The sequence below is a fragment of the Eubalaena glacialis genome, chromosome 5 (genome assembly GCF_028564815.1).
Source record: "Eubalaena glacialis isolate mEubGla1 chromosome 5, mEubGla1.1.hap2.+ XY, whole genome shotgun sequence".
Classification (NCBI taxonomy): Eukaryota; Metazoa; Chordata; class Mammalia; order Artiodactyla; family Balaenidae; genus Eubalaena; species Eubalaena glacialis.
Window position 1 is genome coordinate 73,667,915 of NC_083720.1, and position 20,621 is coordinate 73,688,535.

Here is a 20,621-nt window from a genome sequence, read left to right on the forward strand (position 1 = left end):
AAAAGGCAACTGGAATTTTGATAGGGATTGTATTGAATCTGTAGATCAACTGGGGATCTTAACTATTGAGATCTTAACAATATTGATTTTTTTCAATCCATGAACATTGGATGTCTTTCCATTCATTTAGGTCTTTAATTTCTTTCAACTGTGTTTTGTAATTTTCAGTGTATAAGTGTTACATTTCTTTTGTTAATTTTATTTTCAGTCATTTTATTCTTTTTTTTTGATGCCACTGTAAATGGAATTGTTTTTCTTAATTTCATTTTTGGATTTTTCATTGCTACTCTATAGAAATACAGTTGATTTTTGTATATTGATATCATTGTCTCCTGCAGCCTTCCCCAAGTCATTTATCAGCTGTAATAGTTTTTTTTTTTTTTTTTTTTGGTGTGGATTTCTTTGGATTTTTTATATAAAAGATCATGTCATCTGCTAATAGAGATAATTTTACTTCTTTTTTTCCAATCTGGATGCCTTTTATTTCATCTTCCCACCTAATTGCCCTGACTAGAACATCCAGTATCATGTTAGGTCCAAGTGGTGAAAGTGGACATCCTTCAATGTGATTTTTACTGCTCTTTCATTTTTAATAATTGCTAACAATTATTTATTGTATTAACACGACAGATACATGCTAAGCAGTTTATATACAGTATTTCATCCTTTTAATAACCCAATATGGTCAGTCTATTATTAATCCCCATTTTAAAGACGATGAAATTAAAGCTTAGGTTAAATAATTTGCTTATAGTCTCTCAAGTATATGGATGAGCTAGGATTGGAACACAGTTAGTCTGACTATATTTAAACATTTTCAGCCCTTACCTAGTTCTAATTATCTGTATTTTTCATGGTATTCTTCGTACATTTGTATTGTTATTCACCTTTGGCTATTTTATATTCCCTAATTCTGTTTTTTGATCATTTGTCTTTAATGACCTGAGCCCTGTGTACATTTTTGTTAATTTCTTTATCTGATGACCTCTTTTTGTACTCACTATTCTTGTGCTGAATTGGCCTTTGGAGCCCCTGGGAGTCAGATTGTAGCTAAGAGCCATGATGCTGGAACTAGGTAGCCTGAGTTGAAATCCTTGCTCCCACCTTTGTCAACTGCATGACCTTGTCAGCCACTTACTCTCTGTGCTTGAGAGTTTTCAGTATCTGTAAAGTAGAGTTAATTATTGTATCAACCATATAGAATTAAACGTAATATATGTAAAGCGTTTAGAACAGTTGTTGGTACAAATTTAATATATGTGTTAGCTTTGTCTTTATCATCACCATTTTATTTTAGTTCTAGACTGGTCTGTCTTTGAAGTGAACTTAAAAAAAAAAACTTTTTGAAAAATTTCAAACATATACAAAAAAAGAGTGAATAGTAAAATGAACCTCCACTTAACTTACCACCCATCTTTAACACTTACCAACTCATGCCATTCTTGTTTCATCTATACCATTCAAACCTCAACCCTCTGGACTATTTCGAAGCAAATTTCATCTCAAACATCGTATCATTTAATTACTAAATATTGTAGTAGAAGATAAGGACTCTTTTTAAACATAACTACACTACCAGTTTACCCTTCCCATTAAAAATAATTCTTTAACATCATCAAATGTGCTCTGAATGTTTTTAGAACAAATTTTCTAAAAAATGGTTTGCACGTCTGTGTTTAGAATTTTTTTTCTATTTTGCTATAAACTCCAAAATGAAATGGCCTCTTTCTTCCAGTATTTTGATCATTTTGTTATCCCCAGTTAATTTGTTGGTGATGGTCAGAACAGGTCCAGTTCTCATTTCTTCCTAAGCCTTTTGAGAAATTAATTGTTGGGCAAATCAAGAATTTCTTAGGTGTTCTCTGTGCAGGGTGAGGTTTTCAGCAGATGTCTAAAAACCTGAAGTGATCCCATATCATTATTACATATTTTCGTTGTACTAGAACTGAAATTTGAATTAGGTGAGTAACATCATTCATATCTTCCTTTGGCCTGTTGGCCTGTAATCAGCTCCTGTAATATCATCCTTATTTTTACAGTTATATAACATTTTTAGTTAAATTTAGTTTTAGTGTCTCTGTGCTTTCATCCAATGTACTTGTACTTTTAGGCTTCCAGGTTTTTGTAAAACAAAATAAGTTTAGTCGAATTTTCCATAAATCCTCATGTTCTTCATTAAATTTACCTAAAACAGGTATACTTTTACTGAGGAAAGAAACAGTAGTGGGTCTCAAAGAAAGGACCCTTTTTAAATGGTTTTTATTAGAATTTCTCAAGAGCCTCATATAAAAGAATAAACAAATGCATATAATACATAAAACATCTTTATGTTACTATTTAAAATATTCATTGTTGAGGGGGAGGATTAGGAACTGACCTCTCCATCTCTCCAAGTCTCCAGATTATTTTCTCCATTCCTAGTGTGAATTGTGCTAATTGAAAAGGAATTTACATCTGGGCAAAAGGGGGGTGTATGTGTGAAATACTTTCTAAATGAGTTTTATATTGTTTATTCATCCACTCTGCTGCATTTTTGTAGATGAGAGTTTAGTATTGTGTATATATGCATAAAGACTGTATTATCTAATCAGTATTTGTTAGTTAAAATTATTTGTCAGTATCTAGAAGTTTGTTGCTGTATTATTTTTTTTACTTTTTCTTTGAGATATTCATTATTGCTGACATACGCCCCCTATATCTGTAGAGGAGACAACAGATTGAGAATAATGATTTTAGGGAAAATAGACTTGAGCTGTCTGACTCTTTGTGGGGCCCTTAGGAACTTTCGCAGAACATAAAATCATAGAAAATAAAATTAGAAATGGACTTTGAGATGAGGTGGTCATGCCTTTTGTTTTTAAGCTGATTTAATATTCAGGCTGGTCAGGACAGATGATTATTCTTTTCTTAAAGGTTTTTGAGATTGGAAATCTAATAAGTTCCTTGTATCCCGTTAAATCCATTTTACTTTAAATCCGTTTTCTTTTAAGTTTATGAAGACGCTTTAAACTCATGCTGACTTCTCATCAATAAATTTTATGGATAAACTTCCCTAACTCAGAGGTAGATAGGTCTGTGGTTTTTACTTACTGTGTTTTTTTCTCTCATAGCCCTTCACTTCTGAGAATGGACTTTTATTACTTGACCTTTTTGTTTTATGTTTGCTTTTTGTAGGGGACCATTGGTAGAATCTGCCTGTGATTTAATATGATAAGCCTAGGTTTATAAAGCAATTTAATTTGTATAATTGCCACCACTTATAATTTGGCAGTCATTCACTGATTAACATCTTGAAGTTTTGTTTTCTAGACTCTTCTGTACCAAGGAGATGTTACTTTAAAGTAACGTGGTTCTTGTGAATGTGTGTCTAGATGAGCATTTTATTCCCTTCTTAGCAGTGGTTTTCCACTGATTCTAACATGGGTTTACTTTTTTTTTTTCTTTAATGGAAAAAATACTTAGAGCGCCTATGTGTGAGCATTGCAATGCTGGGAACACGTAGAGACGTGATAATGCATTTTCTTGCTTTCTTAAAAAATTGAATTTGGCCAAGAAGGGCCACATGATTGGTAAAATATATTACAGTCATTATTGTTTAAGCATGTTCTTTATACCGAGTATTGTATAAGGCATTTTATGCATGTTAAATCATTTAATCTGCACAATTTTGAGTTGTAGTTATTGTTATCCCCATTTTTTTCAATTGGGGTAAAATATACAAGACAAAAATTACCATTTTAATCATTTTCAAGTGTACAGTTCAGTGGCATATAAATACATTTACATTGTTGTGCAGTCATCACCACCGTCCATCTCTAGAACTTTACAAACTGAAACTCTGTATAAATAGTAACTCCCCATTCCCCTATTCTACCTGCCCCCAGCCCCTGGCAACCACCGTTCTACATTCTGTGTCTATGAATTTGACTATTCTAGGTACCCCATATAAGTGGAATCATACAGTATTTATCTTTTAGTGTCTGGCTTATTTCATTTATCATTGTCTCTTCAAAATTCATCTATGTTGTAGCAGGTGTCATGTTATCCACATCTTACAGGTAAGGAAACGAAACTCGAAGTCACATAGCTAATATAGTGCGTCGAGATTCATACCAATCCTGAAAACCGTGCCTGATAAAACATTTGATCTTGATTTATTTAACCTGTAGATAGAATTTTTTATACTTATTCTGTATAACTCTGGAGATCATTACTAGAACAATAGGTATACATTAGAGGTAAGCAAATATTTATTTAATATAAGGAAGAATTTTCTAGTAGAGCTGTTCCTAGATAGTATAGACTGCCTTTAAAAAGCATGAGTAACCTTTAGCAGTAAAGACTGCTTAATGGTCCTGTGACAAGGGATGTTTCAAAGAGGTAAAAGTTGAATTTGGTTACTTCTAAGTGTTCTTTTAATCTGTGTTTCTGTGATTAAAATATTGTCATCTATTTTGGAACATAAGATACCCTCAAGACAAATTGCTAAGCTTAAATGTGGGAGAGATCTTTAGCAATGTAAGCATCATGGATTTTTCTTTTCCTAAATCTATGGCACATTTCTCCGAATATCCATAGTAATAGCAGATTCTTTTCCTCGTGAGGGTAGGTTTGAATTTTGAAAACTGTTAAAGTCATTATTATGCCTTGTGAATAAAAATGGGGTAGCAAGATATTTGAAGTCCTCAGCAGTCCAACTCCAATTCACCTTTTTCCTAGATTTACTTGCTGTTGTCAGAAAACTTCATAAACATTCATGCCTGTTACCTTTTAATTTTCGTTCTGTATAGAGTACCTTTTTTCTTTCCTTTCTGAAGTTCTAAATTTCCCACTTGGTTTACTTCCTCTTCAGTGTTACCTATCACTGTTTATATATCTTTTTAGAGTATATGTAACACCACAACCTCGTACTTTGATCTGTCTTGTCTAGATTGTGAGCATTTTAAGCAGAGGGAACAGTATCATATTCATCTTTGTGTGTCGGAACAGGCTCTCAGAATCTTGTGTGTAGTAAGAGTTCAGTTTATTAAATTGAATCAATCTGATTGTCAATGATGTTAAGTTGAAACGAGGTGAACAAGGTAAAATAATGAGACCAGATTTCTTGCATGACTTGCATGACCCCTATGCCAGTTACAAATGAGGAATTTCATACATACTCTGCATAATGGCAATATTGAAACTGTACTCTCCCATGAATGAATTAAAGAAAATTCTGTCCAGATACAGTATCTGATGTTTAAAATCAGTTTTAAAATTCTCTCTTTTGTAGGATAACATTTACGCCTTGTTTTATACTTCTTTGTACTTTTTGTAATTTCTCAATTTTCTGTTATGAACACAAATTGCTTTTATAATTTAAAAAAATCCTGATAAATATTACTGATTTAAGTCAGTTTCATTACTCTGTAGTCACTTAGGGTAGGGATCATAATACAACATGATACATTAAAAAGCCATTGATGTTTTTCCTTGTTACTTAGAATCAGTAAGATTATATTTCACAGATGAACAAATTTTGGTTCCAGTAAGTTTAGGCATGTGTTTTTGATAGAACTGGAGCCCAAGTCAGCTGATGTGTATGATCTTATCCGTTATTCTTGTTTTTAACTTTGCATTTTAAAAATGAGATTCCACAAGTGTAAATATTAACAAGTTTATCAGATTTACCTGAAGTATGTAGTCTTTTTTTTTTTAATTTTTATTGGAGTATAGCTGATTTACGATGTTGTGTTAGTCATTATAGAATATTGAGTAGAGTTCTCTGTGCTATATAGTAGGTCCTTACTACCTATCTATTTTATATATAGTAGTGTGTATACATCAATCCCAATCTCCCTTTATCCCTCCTCCTCCTTTCCCCCCTGGTAACCATAAGTTTGTTTTCTACATCTGTGACTCCATTTCTGTTTTGTAAATAAGTTCATTTGTACCATTTTTTTTTTTTTAGATTCCGTATATAAGCAATATCATATGATATCTGTCTTTGACTTCACCTGGCATGACAATCTCTAGATCCATCCATGTTGCTGCAAATGGCACTGTTTCATTCTTTTTTTATGGCTGACTAACATTCCATTGTATATATCTACCACATCTTCTTTGCCCACTCCTCTGTCGATGGACATTGATTGAGGTTGCTTCCATGTCTTGGCCATGGTGAATAGTGCTGCAGTGAACATTGGGGTGCATGTATCTTCTTGAATTACAGTTTTCTCCAGATATATGCCCAGGAGTGGGATTGCTGGATCGTATAGTAGTTTTTGGTTTTGTGTTTAAAGTATTTATTTATTTATTTGGTTGCGCTGGGTCTTAGTTGCGGCAGGCGGGCTCCTTAGTTGTGGCATGCGAACTCTTAGTTGCAGCATGCATGTGGAATCTAGTTCCCTGACCAGGGATCGAACCCGGGCCCCCTGCATTGGGAGTGCGGAGTCTTAACCACTGTGCCACCAGGGAAGTCCCCCGTATGGTAGTTCTATATTTAGTTTTTTAAGGAACCTCCATACTGTTCTCCATAATGGTTGTACCAATTTACATTCCCACCAACAGTGTAGGAGGGTTCCCTTTTCTCCACACACTCTCCAGCATTTATTGTTTATAGATTTTTTGATGATGGCCATTCTGACCGGTGTGAGGTGATACCTCATTGTAGTTTTGATGTGCTTTTCTCTAATAATTAGTGACGTTGAGCATCTTTTCATGTGCTTTTTGGCCATCTGTATGTCTTCTTTGGAGAAATGCCTGTTTAGATCTTCCACCCATTTTTGGATTGGGTTTTTTGTTTTTTTGATATTGTGCTGCATGAGCTGTTTGTATATTTTGGAGATTAATCCCATGTCGGTCACTTCATTTGCAAATATTTCTCCCATTCTGTGGGTTGTCTTTCTGTTTATGGTTTCCTTTGCTGTGCAGAAGCTTTGAAGTTTCATTAGGTCCCATTTGTTTATTTTTGTTTTTATTTTCATTACTCTAGGAGGTGGATCAAAAAAGATATTGCTGTGATTTGTAGTCTGTTTTTGTTGAGGGGGAAAAAACCCAAACTTCCTTATTTTCCAGGAATATCAGATAAGGAATTTCAAAGCTCACATTTTGTGAGTCTTCGGGGTTACTGATGTTGCTGCTCTGCTCAGTCTCATTTTTGGGACTACTCTGCATGCCAGTCCCTATGCCAAACTTTCCAGGGTCCCTGGTGGTGCCGATGCCCTGGTAGCCTAAAAGGGCTCCTTCCCTTCTCTTTTATTTACCCAGATCCCTGCCTCCTTGCCCTTCTGCTAGGAACATATCTATAAGTATATCTGTAAATCAGTTTAATTTCGACATGATTTAAAATAAAATAATTTGGATAGTAAATAGCATTAAGTAGTGTCTCAATGTAAATGAATTGAGTTACAATAATGTTCTGTTCCTTATAGTAATGACTTGTACTAGCCAAAGCACACTGCATGTTGACTCCTGTTGTGATAGTTTAGTAGCAAAAATGAACTTGTAGAAGCATTTAGGTTTTAAGGCTTTCAGTAATATAAGTTCTTATTTTGCCTGTTCTATTTACGTAAAATCACATCCTCTGTGCTCTTTCATTTGGGAATCTAAATTATGGAGGAAATGGATACCTTTAGGAACAAATTAGCTTATTTAAGAGGAAGGCTCAATAAATACAAAACATACAGTTTGCTTTGATCTTGGAAAAGGTTCAAATTCTGGAGTAAAATTGAAATTTCTTGAGGGTATTAAGGAACTATAGGGAGGAAAAGAAAAAGTGATTATATCTCCTTGAAATGTGGGAAATAATAGAAGCAAGATAATGCAGTACCATGAAGTTTATGAAAATATTTGGAAAGAGAGAAATAGTGTTTAGTTAAAAATCAGAGGTTTAGAATTCATGAGGATGAATCAAACCATGTCCCACTTCTACAGTTACTAGAAGGAAATCTCTCCCACACACAGCCCTCCACTACTCCATTCAGGAACTTCTGCTCATCTGTCTGTGAGAGAATTAGAAAGTACCCAACCATGTGTGGCTGTTAAGGGTTGTTTTGTTTGAAAAGCGTGATGAAGAAGCAGGGGTGGGGCTTCCTTGGTGGCACAGTGGTTAAGAATCTGCCTGCCGATGCAAGGGACACAGGTTCGAGCCCTGGTCTGGGAAGATCCCACATGCTGTGGAGCAACTAAGCCCATGCACCACAATTACTGAGCCTGCGCTCTAGAGCCTGCGAGCCACAACTACTGAAGCCCACACGCCTAGAGCCCATGCTCTGCAAAAAGAGAAGCCACCGCAGTGAGAAGCCCGCTCTCTGCAACTAGAGAAAGCTCACTCGCAGCAACAAAGACCCAACACAGCCAAAAATAAAATAAATAAAATAAATAAATTTATATATACAAAAAAAAAGAAGCAGGTATGGGCCAGGCTAAGTCCACAAATGACCTATGAGTCTGATAAATTTGAGGAATGGAATTTAATAGATGTTATCAAGTTAGTGAGGTTTTTAAGTATATGCGTTTAGTGCCTAATTCGTACTGTATTTTATAATTATAGAGATTATATTTTATGTCTTTATTAATAACTAGTAGATATAGAGAGAGTACTTTAGTAATTTTAGGATGTGACTGTCTTTTGAGTGAGCCTGCTAATTTCCCCCCTTGGAGGGAGATAATGGGTCTTGCGTTGACTTCTCATAGTGAAACTCTTGTTTGCCATTGGCTATTTTTAGCTGGGGTTGATCTGGAGAGGATTAAAAAATAAAATCCAAAAAAACAGGTAAGTCCTAGAAACCTGAATCTAGAGGTTTGGAACTTGTTGAGCAGGCGCTGTAGGTTTCTATGGTAGTACAGCCTATGACTGAGAGAGCTAACAACCAGCACAATGAGAAGTATAATCATTTAATTTTGTCTTAATTCATTTTTGAATTCCTGTCGAGCACCATGCCTGGCCAGTGGTAGCTGCCACATAAACGTTTGTTTAAATGACTGATTGTGGCTTGATACTAAGCCTTCAAGTGCTTAGAGTTTAGCTTGGAGACAGAATGAACACAGAATTCGGTCCTCTCTGAAATCAGCAATGAGAGTTTACAGCAGAAAGGTTTATATGGACTTGAATGTGAGAGCTGAGACTTAGGATTTAGGTACAGATAGGCGGAAGGGTATTTCTTGCTGCTCTGTCAGGATCAAAAAATGCAGGGAAAAGAATGAGTGCTTTATTTGAGTAGGGTAAAGTGAAGCCTGTGAAGATACAGGTTTGTTGGGGAACAAGTAAGAAATTTGAATCATTGAGTTGGAGACCATACTGTGGATGGCTTGTGAAATCTAGGAGGAGATTTTTGAGTGTCGGAATATCCTTAACAAAATGGTGTTTTGGAAAGATTAGTGTGGCAATAGTATGTAGGTGGGAAAAGAAGGCGTAGGTACTTTTGTGGGCTAGAAAACTGAGCCTCTGATCTTTACCAACCTCTTGGGCCCAGACGCACATAGCAAAACTGGAATTCAAACCAAAGTATTGAGTCCATAATGATAGTCTTTCCATTTCATCCCAACCACTTAAAATTGATTGCATGAAAACAATCATATCAAGCTAAATGAATAAAGATCAGATTTGTTTAGTTCCTCTTATAAAACATCTACATTGTTTAAAAATATCATTTTGATCTTGCTTTCTTATATAAGGGTATTGACATTTGGGGCCAGATAAATTCTTTGTTGTGAGGGCTGTCCTGTGTGTGGTATGATGTCTAGCAACATCCCTGGCCAAGCAAAAATGTCAGACATTGCCAGATGTTTCCTGGGGGCAAAATCACCCCAAGTATTGCCTTAAAGCATACTTACGGTGTCTACTTGACCAGAAATATTTAGTGCTGTATTGCAGGAATAAGTATCTTATTCTAGTAACTTTTCTCCATTTACATTTCTAAGTCATAAAATAATGTTCTGAAAATTAGGTAAAATTAAAATGATTGTGTGATTTATTGTACAAACTATTTGAGAGTCAAGGGAGTGCTGAGATGCCAAAACAACAGGTTTAAATGAGGACTTATACCTGGGCAAACTGGGATGAACAGTCACCATTGGAATAATCATAAAACATTTATTGAGTACCTACTATGAGTAGAGCGCTATGTTAAGATGATAAGGAGTAGTCAGAAGAACTGTGGCAGTTGGAAAGCCTCATGAAAAATGGAAAGTCTTGAATTGGTCTAGAGGTAAGGCTTGGGCTAGACAAGGAAAATGGAAAGGAAATTATTTTTGCCTCCATAGTAAAAAGAGCTATAAGCAAAGACACATCTGTGGTTTAACAGATGTGTGAAGTGAACATTTATTTGGCCATTTTGGCTGGACAAGAGGGTTTTTTACTGGAGTACTTGAGAGAGAAGATCAAGGATGTAGTTTTGCATCTAAAACACAGGATCTTGAAAATTAAGCTGGGGAGTATATCCAGTGAGAAAGTTTTTGAGCTGTGAAACAATGTTTATCCTGACCTGTGTTTTGGAGAGCTAAATGGTAGAATATAGAGGATGGATTGGAAGGTTGAAAGTCTGGTAGGTGTGGGGAAACCAATTTAATGAATCGATAGAATGTGTTGATTGAATGTATGGCGTGAGAAAACAATCAAGGTCATTATAAACATTTTCATTTGTTGACTGGAAAAAATAATGGTGTCATTTTAGGTTTGTTTGAGGATATGTGATTTTGAGACAATGTCTATAGTAAGCACTTACAGCTCTGTGACTGACACCCAGGAGAAAGATTAGGACTAAAACTATTAGAACATATTGTATGTCCAAAAAATGATGATTGGTTATGATGAAACAAACAAAAGACTTCTTCAAATTAAAAGGGTTTCTGGGAATTCCCTGACGGTCCAGTGGTTAGGACTCAGCACTTTCACTGCCAATGTGGCAAGGCCAAAAAAAAACCAATAATAATAAAAAGTTTCTGGTAAACATAAAATAAAATAGTAGGAACAAATATATGGTTATATCTTGTGAGGCAGCAGTTGATAAAATAACAAAAATAATGTGATGTAGGAAGTGTGTGAAGAGCTCAGGTTTTACACTTCTAATGTGTATTTTCAGATCCTCATGTCATCACTTCTAGCTTTGGTAATTAATAAGTGATCTTGAGAAAACTAGTAGGAAAGGGAAGAAAGTTAAGGGACTGGAGAATAGGTTAAATTTAGCCTCTTAAAGACACTGGGATAATTTGATTACTGTCACTTGAGAGAGATCCTGGTTAGTGGTTATGGGTATTTTGAAAGGAATGAGGAGGGTAGAAATGGATATGAATTAAAACAGGAAGAATTTAGTTCTGCTGATCTTACAACTGCGGTCACCAACTGGTACATCAAGTATAACTGTAGAATTTCCATGATTATAATTTTTCAGGAAAAAGGCAGTGCTATATTACGAATTTTTTTATAATTATTTCCTTCATTCATTCTGCAATATGGCGTTCCTTTTCTATAATACTGTGTGCCGGGCAGTTTTCTTTGGGGGTGAGGGTGAGGCATAAGGGATAATGTGAAATATTCCTGTCCCTGAGATGCTTGGAGTGCTATATCAGAGAGAGTTAAACAATTATATATAGGTTGTATATACACACACGACTACTTTCCCCCATCCCCCCAAATGTATTTTATGTATTTTAACCATCTTGGTATACCATACACTTTAGTAATAAGGAATCCTCACTTACCCATTCTTATCTTTCTGTGTAACTCAAAAGAAAAAGAGAAGAGATGAGACTTCCCTGGTGGTCCAGTGGTTAAGACACCACGCTCCCACTGCAAGAGGTGCGGGGTTCGATCCCTGGTTGGGGAGCTAAGATCCCGCATGCCACGCAGGATGGCCAAAAAATTTTTTAAAAAAAAAAGAGAGAGAGAGAAAAGAATGTCTGGGCTGCTTTTTTTTTTTTCTTTAAAGAGTTTTTTTTTTTTTTAATTTATTTATTTTTGGCTGCGTTGGGTCTTCATTGCTGTGTGCGGGCTTTCTCTAGTTGCGGAGAGCGGGGGCTACTCTTTGTTGCAGTGCACGGGCTTCTCGTTGTGGTGGCTTCTCTTGTTGCAGAGCACGGGCTCTAGGCACGCGGGCTTCAGTAGTTGTGGCACACGGGCTCAGTAGTTGTGGCGCACGGGCTTAGTTGCTCCGCGGCATGTGGGATCTTCCCGGACCAGGGCTCAAACCCATATCCCCTGCATTGGCAGGTGGATTCTTAACCACTACGCCACCAGGGAGGTCCCTGGGCTGGTCTTAATATTAACTTTAGTTCTATAAGCAGAGTATAGTGTATTATTCTCTCTTCCTACTCTGGCATGTAGCGTAAAGATATTGCTAAATTTTCTTTAGCACTTTAATTACCTGATATTTCATTTTTATTTATTTATTTATTTATTTTGTAATTGCTATCTATGTATGCAATTGTAGCTAAGCAGATATGTATTAGTCAATATACATTAAAACTGTCTCTTTCTTTGCGGCTATTGCCACAATTTGCAGTCTGGTATAGTTTGAGACTTCCAGTCTTCCTGATGTCTTTTTCTCAAAACGAAACAACTCATTTTCTGATTGCTGCACTCCCAGTTGGTCTCCCAGCAGTACACAATTATGCCTCAACACTAGGTGTTTGCCTATTTAAAGAAGTAATTTCCAACTTCAGTTCTGTGGCATCCCAAGGAATATAAAAATTGTTTTGATACTCTTAAAATTAAAATACCTATGCCATACCAGAATGAGAATCAAGAGAGTCATGAAATGAAAATGGAAGCAGAGAGTGTCACTGTCTAAAAGTTTGGGATTTACTACTTTAAAAATTTTCTTCAGTCTGTTCTGCTTGCTCTGCCTTGTTTTTTGATTCACCATGTTGTGTTCTGCTCTCATACCAGCAATTTATATCTGTATCCTGCCCTGCAGCTATTGTCACTTCAGGGCTTGTAAACTGTTCTAAGACTTTATTAATGAATTTGCTTTGTAAATAATTACCACTATTATTTATTACTAAAATTTCAAAAAGACTCTTACTACATATGAACTGAAGATATTTTTCTTCAATTGAGTTGTGATTTTTTTTATTGTATTTAATAGTGGGATCTATTACAACTTTATATTTTGTGGTTCATAAGGCTTAGAAGAGAGCAGGGAACAGCAGGAGGCCATTAGAATGATTACTATATTGAAGCCTTTAAATCAAGGATCTTGTGCATTCTTTTAGAACAGTGTTATTAGTTGGTAAAATATGTAAAGTATTAGTTGGTAAAGTTAAGAGCTTAGGTTCTGAAGCAATCCTGGTTTTGCCACTTAACAGCTATGTCACCTTGGGCAAGTCATTTAGCTCACTGTGCCTCAGTGATCTCATCTGTAAAACAGGGATTATATTAGTACCTGTCTCATAAGCTTATTGGGAAGATTGAAAGGGTTAGTATATTTAAAATACTGAGGAACTTCCCTGGTGGTCCAGTGGGCAAGACTCTGAACTCCCAATGCTGGGGGGCTGGGTTCGATCCCTTGTTGGGGAACTAAAACCTGGCGTAGCCAAAATAAATAAATAAATAAAATACTGAAACCATGCCTGGCATGTAATAAGCCCTTGATTAATAATAACAATTATTATTTCACATTGACTCAGGAAGCTTGTTAAATCATTATAAAGCAATGTATCCTAATAGTTTATTAAATTATATTTAGGTGTGGGTACGGCCAAAGATACTTTTATTAATGAAAGTTTTTTAAAAAAACACATACAGTGGAATATTACTCAGCCATAAAAAGGAATGAAATAGTGCCATTTGTAGAGACATGGTTAGACCTAGAGCCTGTCATATAAAGTGAAATAAGTCAGAAAGAGAAAAACAAATATTGTGTAATTTCTCTTATATGTAGAATCTAGAAAATAGTACAGATGAACTGTACTTGTATTTGCAAAGCAGAAATAGAGACACAGATGTAGAGAACAAACTTATGGATACCAAGGGGGGAAGGGGGGGTGGAATGAACTGGGAGATTGGGATTGACTTATATACACTACTATGTGTAAAATAGATGACTATTGAGAACACACTGTATAGCACTCGGAGCTCTACTCAATGCTCTGTGGTGACCTAAATGGGAAGGAAATCTAAAACAAGAGAGGATGTATGTGTACGTATAACTGATTAACTTTGCTGTATAGCAGAAACTAACACAACATTATAAAGCAGCTATACTCCAATAAAAATTAACTTAAAGAAAACAGTAAATGAGTTCAGCATACATCTATTTCTTGTTCCTCTGCTCCCTTGTGTAGCTGACCAACTTTAGCCTTCTGCAATACCCCTTTGACATATCTGTCCGTCTTTTCTCAACCCTCGGTCTTGTTCCCAGTGCCCTTTCTGAAGAAGTTACTCCACAGACCACCAACTCTGATCCATTGATTCCACACTCTGGGCAGACCTTTAAGCCTTTCCATCACTCTGATTTAAATTCAAGCCTTTCCTTGACCTACTGTATAGTACAGGGAATGCTACTCAATACTCTGTAATGACCTATATGGGAAAATAATCTAAAAAAGAGTGGATATATGTATATGTATAACTGATTCACTTTGCTGTACAGCAGGCACTAACATAATGTTGTAAATCAACTACACTTCAATAAAAAAAAAAAAAAAATTCAAGCCTTTCTGGATGGACCTAGAGATTATCATACTAAGTGAAGTAAGTTGGGCAGAGAAAGACAAATATATGATATCACTTATATGTGGAATCTAAAAAAAAAAAGTGATACAAATGAACTTATTTACAAAACAGAAACAGACTCACAGACTTCAAAAACAAACCTGTGGTTACCAAAGGGGAAATGTCAGGGGAAGGGATAAATTAGGAGTTTGGGATTAACATATACACTCTACTATGTATAAAATAGGTAATCAAGGACCTACTGTATAGCACAGGGAACTCTACTCAATATTCTGTAATAACCTATATGGGAAAAGAATATGAAAAGAATGGATATATGTATATGTATAACTGAATCACTTAGCTGTATACCTGAAACTAACACAACATTGTAAATCAACTATACTCCAATATAAAATAAAAATTAAAAGTAAATAAATAATTAAAATAAATTCAAATTTCCAATCTGAAAAAACACCCCATAAAATTATAAGAATAGAAACAAAATTACAATCTCAAAATGGCCACTTTGAACTTTGTTATATTTCCTTTATCTTTTTTCATATGCACTTAAAAAACATTGTAATCATTGGTGTTTTGTTCAGGGTTCAGTCAGACGCAAATATATGTCTGTAAATGTCATAACTATTGCAGGGAATATACATTGAACTTTGTGAAGACAGAGGCTCTGTTCTTTTGCCTTGAATACACCTTACTCAGTAAATAGAGAAGTATGATTTTGAGGTATTAAAATCTGATGATTTTCCTTAGCCTGTAAAAAGTTTCCATAGCAATCTACAGAAATTTATTTCAATAACAGTTTTGATATAATCTTTATTTTTACTTTAAAGTTAAATCTTTGTTGTTCTTAGCTTTATTAGCCTACTTTCAGCTGACTGCAACATGAAAAGTGATTACTGTGGTTACTATAAATTCAGTAAAGTGTCTCCAGTCTCCCATCCTATCTCCATCTTTTAATAATATGTCTGCTATGTGTATGCATAAAAAAGTCAGGAGAGACATACTGCAAACTGTAAGTAACTTGGGAGGATAGAATTGGTAGGGGGAGGGAGGTTATTATCACTCCTTACATTTATACATTTCTATATTACTAAAGTTGTTGTTTTTTTGTTTTTTTTTTTAATTTTTGGCTGCGTTGGGTCCTCAGTGCCATGCTGGCTTTCTCTAGTTGTGGTGAGCGGGGGCTACTCTTCATTGCGGTGCACGGGCTTCTCATTTCTCATAGCAGTGGCTTCTCTTGTTGCTGAGCACAGGCTCTAGGCACACGAGCCTCAGTAGTTGCAGCACACGGGTTCAGTAGTTGTGGCTCGCAGGCTGTAGAGCACAGGCTCAGTAGTTGTGGCGCACAAGCTTAGTTGCTCCACGGCATGTGGAATCCCCCTGGACCAGGGATCAAACCTGTCCCCTGCATTGGCAGGCAGATTCTTAACCACTGCACCACCAGGGAAGTCCCTAAAGTTGTTACTTTTACAAAATAGTTGTATTCTTAGTTGTTTTTATCACCAGTCATTATACAGGTATGTGTGACATATCGGACAAAATATGATTTGTTATGATCAGTTTCATAATCATATTCTTAATTACATCTTTACTAGTTCTCTCACTATTAATAATAGACATAAATTATATTTAATCGTGTTTAATTCCTTTGTAATAATTGTTCTAAGGGAAAAAGCAACATCTTGAGAGGCCAATTATTTCTAACATATTTTTTTAACAGCTTTATTAAGATAGAATTTACATACATAAAATTCACCTGTTTTTAGTATTGAGTGATTTCTAGTATATTTACAGAATAGTACAGCCATGACCATAATCTTGGTTTAGAATATTTTCAGTATCCCAAAAAGGATCTTTGTACCCATTAGCAGTCATTTCCCATTTCTCTCTCCCCATCCCCTCTCCCATCCCTGGGCAACCACCAATCTACTTTGTCTCATAGATTTGCCTATTCTAGACATTCCATATGAATGGTATCATGCAGTATGTGGTCTTTTGTGGCTGACTTCTTTTACTTAGTTTAATGTTTTTGTGGTTGATCCATATTATAGCATTTTTATTGCCCCAACACATTTTTTAATTTTTATTTATTTATTTTTGGCTGCATTGGTTCTTTGTTGCTGAGCGCAGGCTTTCTCTAGTTGCAGGAAGCGGGGGCTACTCTTTGTGTCGGTGCGCATGCTTCTCATTGCAGTGGCTTCTCTTGTCGCGGTGCACGGACTCTAGGCTCTCGGGCTTCAGTAGTTGTGGCACGAGGGCTCAGTAGTTGTGGTGCACGAGCTTAGTTGCTCCGTGGCATGTAGGATCTTCCTGGACCAGGGCTCGAACCCGTGTCCCCTGCATTGGCAGGTGGATTCTTAACCACTGTGCCACCAGGGAAACCCCTAATGTAGTCTTATGACAGGTACTTAAGGAAGGTTTCCTTGAAGAAGCAACATTTGAGACTTAGCAGAAAGTACGAATGGGCTGGCCGAAGTTGGGCAAGGGAGGGTGAGGTAACCAAGAAGTGGAATTGAGTTTGTTTAAGGCAAGGGGAACAGCATGCACAAAATGATCTAGAAGCAAAAGTGTTGGGTTTTTCAGGAATAGAAATTAGTACCATATGGCTATTATTTAGATTTGAGCGGTGGAGAGGGTGAGAAACGTAGCTAAAAAAAAAGGTACTGCAACAGTTAGATCATTGCTGTGTTTCAAGGGCCATGGGGGCTCTGTTTTGGAAAAAACTATTGTAAGAGCAAAAGGCAACTGGCATAGAATTTTTAGCAGAGGAATATTAATACTCAGATTCATATTTTAGAAAACTGTTTGGCTGCGATATATAGAATGGATTGGAAGGGAGCAAGACCAGAGATTTTGAAATTTAAAAAAGATTTTTCATTTTCAAAATTCTTCTGGCCATTCTTTGTCTTTACATTTTCATGTAACTTTTAGAATTAGGTTGTCCATTTCTATAAAAATGCCTGCTGGCATTTTTGTAGGGATTGTATTCTGTTGATCAGTTTGGAAGAATTGACATCTTGACAACATTGAGTCTTCAGATCTAGGAACATGGTATATCTCTCCATTTATTTAAGTCTTCTTTCATTTCTCTCAGCAATGTTTTATTGTTTTCGGTGTACAACTCTTGCACTTCATTTGTTAAATTTATTCCTAAGTATTCTTTTTGATGCTGTTGTGAATGGAATTGTTATATTTATTTCATATTTGAGTTGTTCATTGATATATAGAAATAAATTGTTTTTTTTTTTTGGCCTGTTGATCTTATATCCTGTGACCTTCCTAAACACATTAATTAAGTCTAGTTGATTTCGTTTGCTTTCAGTAGATTCCTACAAAGGATTTTCTGTGTACAGGATCATAGTGTCTGTGAATAAAGACAATTTTACTTTTTTCTTTCCCACATGGATGCCTTAATTTCTTGTTCTTGCCTTTCTGCACTGGCTAGACACTGTAGTACCACATTGAATAGAGATGTTGATAGTGTGCATCCTTAACTTTGTTCCCAGTCTTAGGAGAAGCATTCAGTCTTTTACCATTAGATCTATTTTCTGAAAGAGTTTGTATAGGATTGGCATTACTTTTCCTTAGTATTGATAAAATTAATAAGTGAAGGCATCTGGGCCTGGGCTTTTCTTTGCAGGAAGAGTTCTCATTACTAATTCAATTTCTTTTTATAAATCTCTTCAGAGTCTCTATTTCTTCTGGAGTCCCATTTGATAACTTGTATCTTTCTAGGAATTTGTCTATCCAGTCTGTTTTGTTGGCGTAAAGTTGTTCAAAATATTCCTTACAATTCTTTTTTTTTTTTTTTTAAGATTTATTTTTATTTATTGATTGATTGATTGCTATGTTGGGTCTTCGTTTCTGTGCTAGGGCTTTCTCTAGTTGCGGCAAGCGGGGGCCACTCTTCATCGCGGTGCACGGGCCTCTCACTATCGTGGCCTCTCTTGTTGCGGAGCACAGGCTCCAGACGCGCAGGCTCAGTAGTTGTGGCTCACGGGCCTAGTTGCTCTGCGGCATGTGGGATCTTCCCAGACCAGGGCTCGAACCCGTGTCCCCTGCATTGGCAGGCAGATTCTCAACCACTGCACCACCAGGGAAGCCCCTTACAATTCTTTTAATATTGGTAGTGTTTGTAGCAATGCTCACTCCTTTTATTTTTTTTTTTAGTTTTATTGAGATATAATTGAGATACAGCACTGTATAAGTTTAAGGTGTACAGCATAATGACATGACTTACGTATTTTGCAAGATGATTACCACAATAAGTTTAGTTAACATTCATCATCTCATACAGATACAAAAAGGGGGGAGAGAAGAAAATTATTTTTTCCTTGTGTTGAGAACTTTTAGGAAATGTTGGGCTTTTTGGTTTTTGTTTTTTTTTAATTGGAGTATAGTTGATTTACAGTATTGTGTTTCAGGTGTACAGCAAAGTGAATCAGTTATACATACACGTATGTCCACTCTTTTTTATATTCTTTTCCCATAAACGCCATTACAGAGTATTGAGTAGAGTTCCCTGTGCTATACAGTAGGTCCTTATTAGTTATCTATTTTATATATAGTAGTGTGTATCACTCTCTTTCAGACTTTGGCAATTCATGTGAAAGAAGCCAGACACACAAAACACACATTGTATGATTCTGTTTATATGAAATGTCTGGAAAAGAACATGGAGCAGAAAGCAGATTTGTTATTGCCTAGGGCTGGAGGTAGAAACGGAAAGGGGGTTTCTTTTTAGGGTGATAACAATGTTCTAAAATTACATGGTGGTGATGGTTGGGGTAACTAAATACTAAATTCATCAAATTATACAATGAATTTTATGGTGCAGAAATTACACAGGCAAATTTTATGGTATGTAAATTACATCTTGAAAAGGTTGTTTTTAAAAAAAGTTGTAAGGTACTTTTAGCATCTTTAAAAATACAGAAACTACTATAAACTAAATGAATAAAACATCAATAATTCAAAATCAGTTAAACTAAAACATCATAATCTCGCCTATACCAGGTGAATGGTAGCTTTCCTGTTTTTGTCAATGGCACTATAATTCTTTCAGTTACAAAAGCTAAAAATTTAAGAGTAATTTTGTATTCTTCCATCTTTTTTTATTTCCTACCCTTATCAATTTGCCTACTAAAAACATTTTTTTTCACTCTGACGCTTTTGAATTTCTTAAATAATAATATACAGTTCAGTCAAGAGGGACTGTGTTCTGATGGACACAGCCAATTTATTGATGGCTAATGTAACTTACAACAAGTTGAGATTGTCAAGTTTTTACTTGTCAAGAAAACTTGAAAAATATTGCTTTATTCCCCTATTTCTGCTAAAATTAAGTCATAGAGGCCCAGTGGGAGAGCTGAACCTCCACCTCTATGCAGCATCAACAAGACAGAAGGAGGCAATGTCAAATGGGGCGCTTTTTCTCCCTTTTCCCCATCCTCCATGAGTCAGTCAGGTGCAATAAAGGAGCTGATTTTACATCCCATCCATCTGGAAGTGTAGTAATTTTGTTTACATCATAGATTTCACTTAAGTGTCTTAATTTGGAAACCACTCTGGTTAGAATTCAAGTAACTTCACATTTTTCATATAGAGTCACATTTGAAATAAATTAACATCAATTGATGTAATCTGAATTAATCTGAGGAAAAACAAATGAAGTAGGAAGTATCTTCTCACCTTTTTGTTTTTATATACCTTCCCCAGGAGCTTATAAAATACTTTTCCTTTCTTCTTTACTGAAACTGAAGTAATTTCATAAATTGATTCATATTGTTATTAAGGATTTTTTAATGTATTGCTTTTCTCTGACGTATTATTTGAAAAAAGGGCTACAGAGTGGGTACTGCTTAAGTAAAAGGAATGCATTACTAATGGTGAATTTTTGTGTGGTTTGTGGTAGGAAGGGAACTGGGAGTTGGAAAGCAAGGTATTTATCTGCCTTCTAGGCAGG

The 20,621-nt window shown here is 35.7% G+C and overlaps 1 protein-coding gene across 5 annotated transcripts in view; it reads left to right on the forward strand.

Moving 5' to 3' along the window:
- Nucleotides 1-20,621, forward strand: part of SLAIN2 (SLAIN motif family member 2) — an 80,101-nt gene that overhangs the window by 11,889 nt on the left and 47,591 nt on the right. The gene's annotated exons all lie outside the window — the stretch shown is intronic.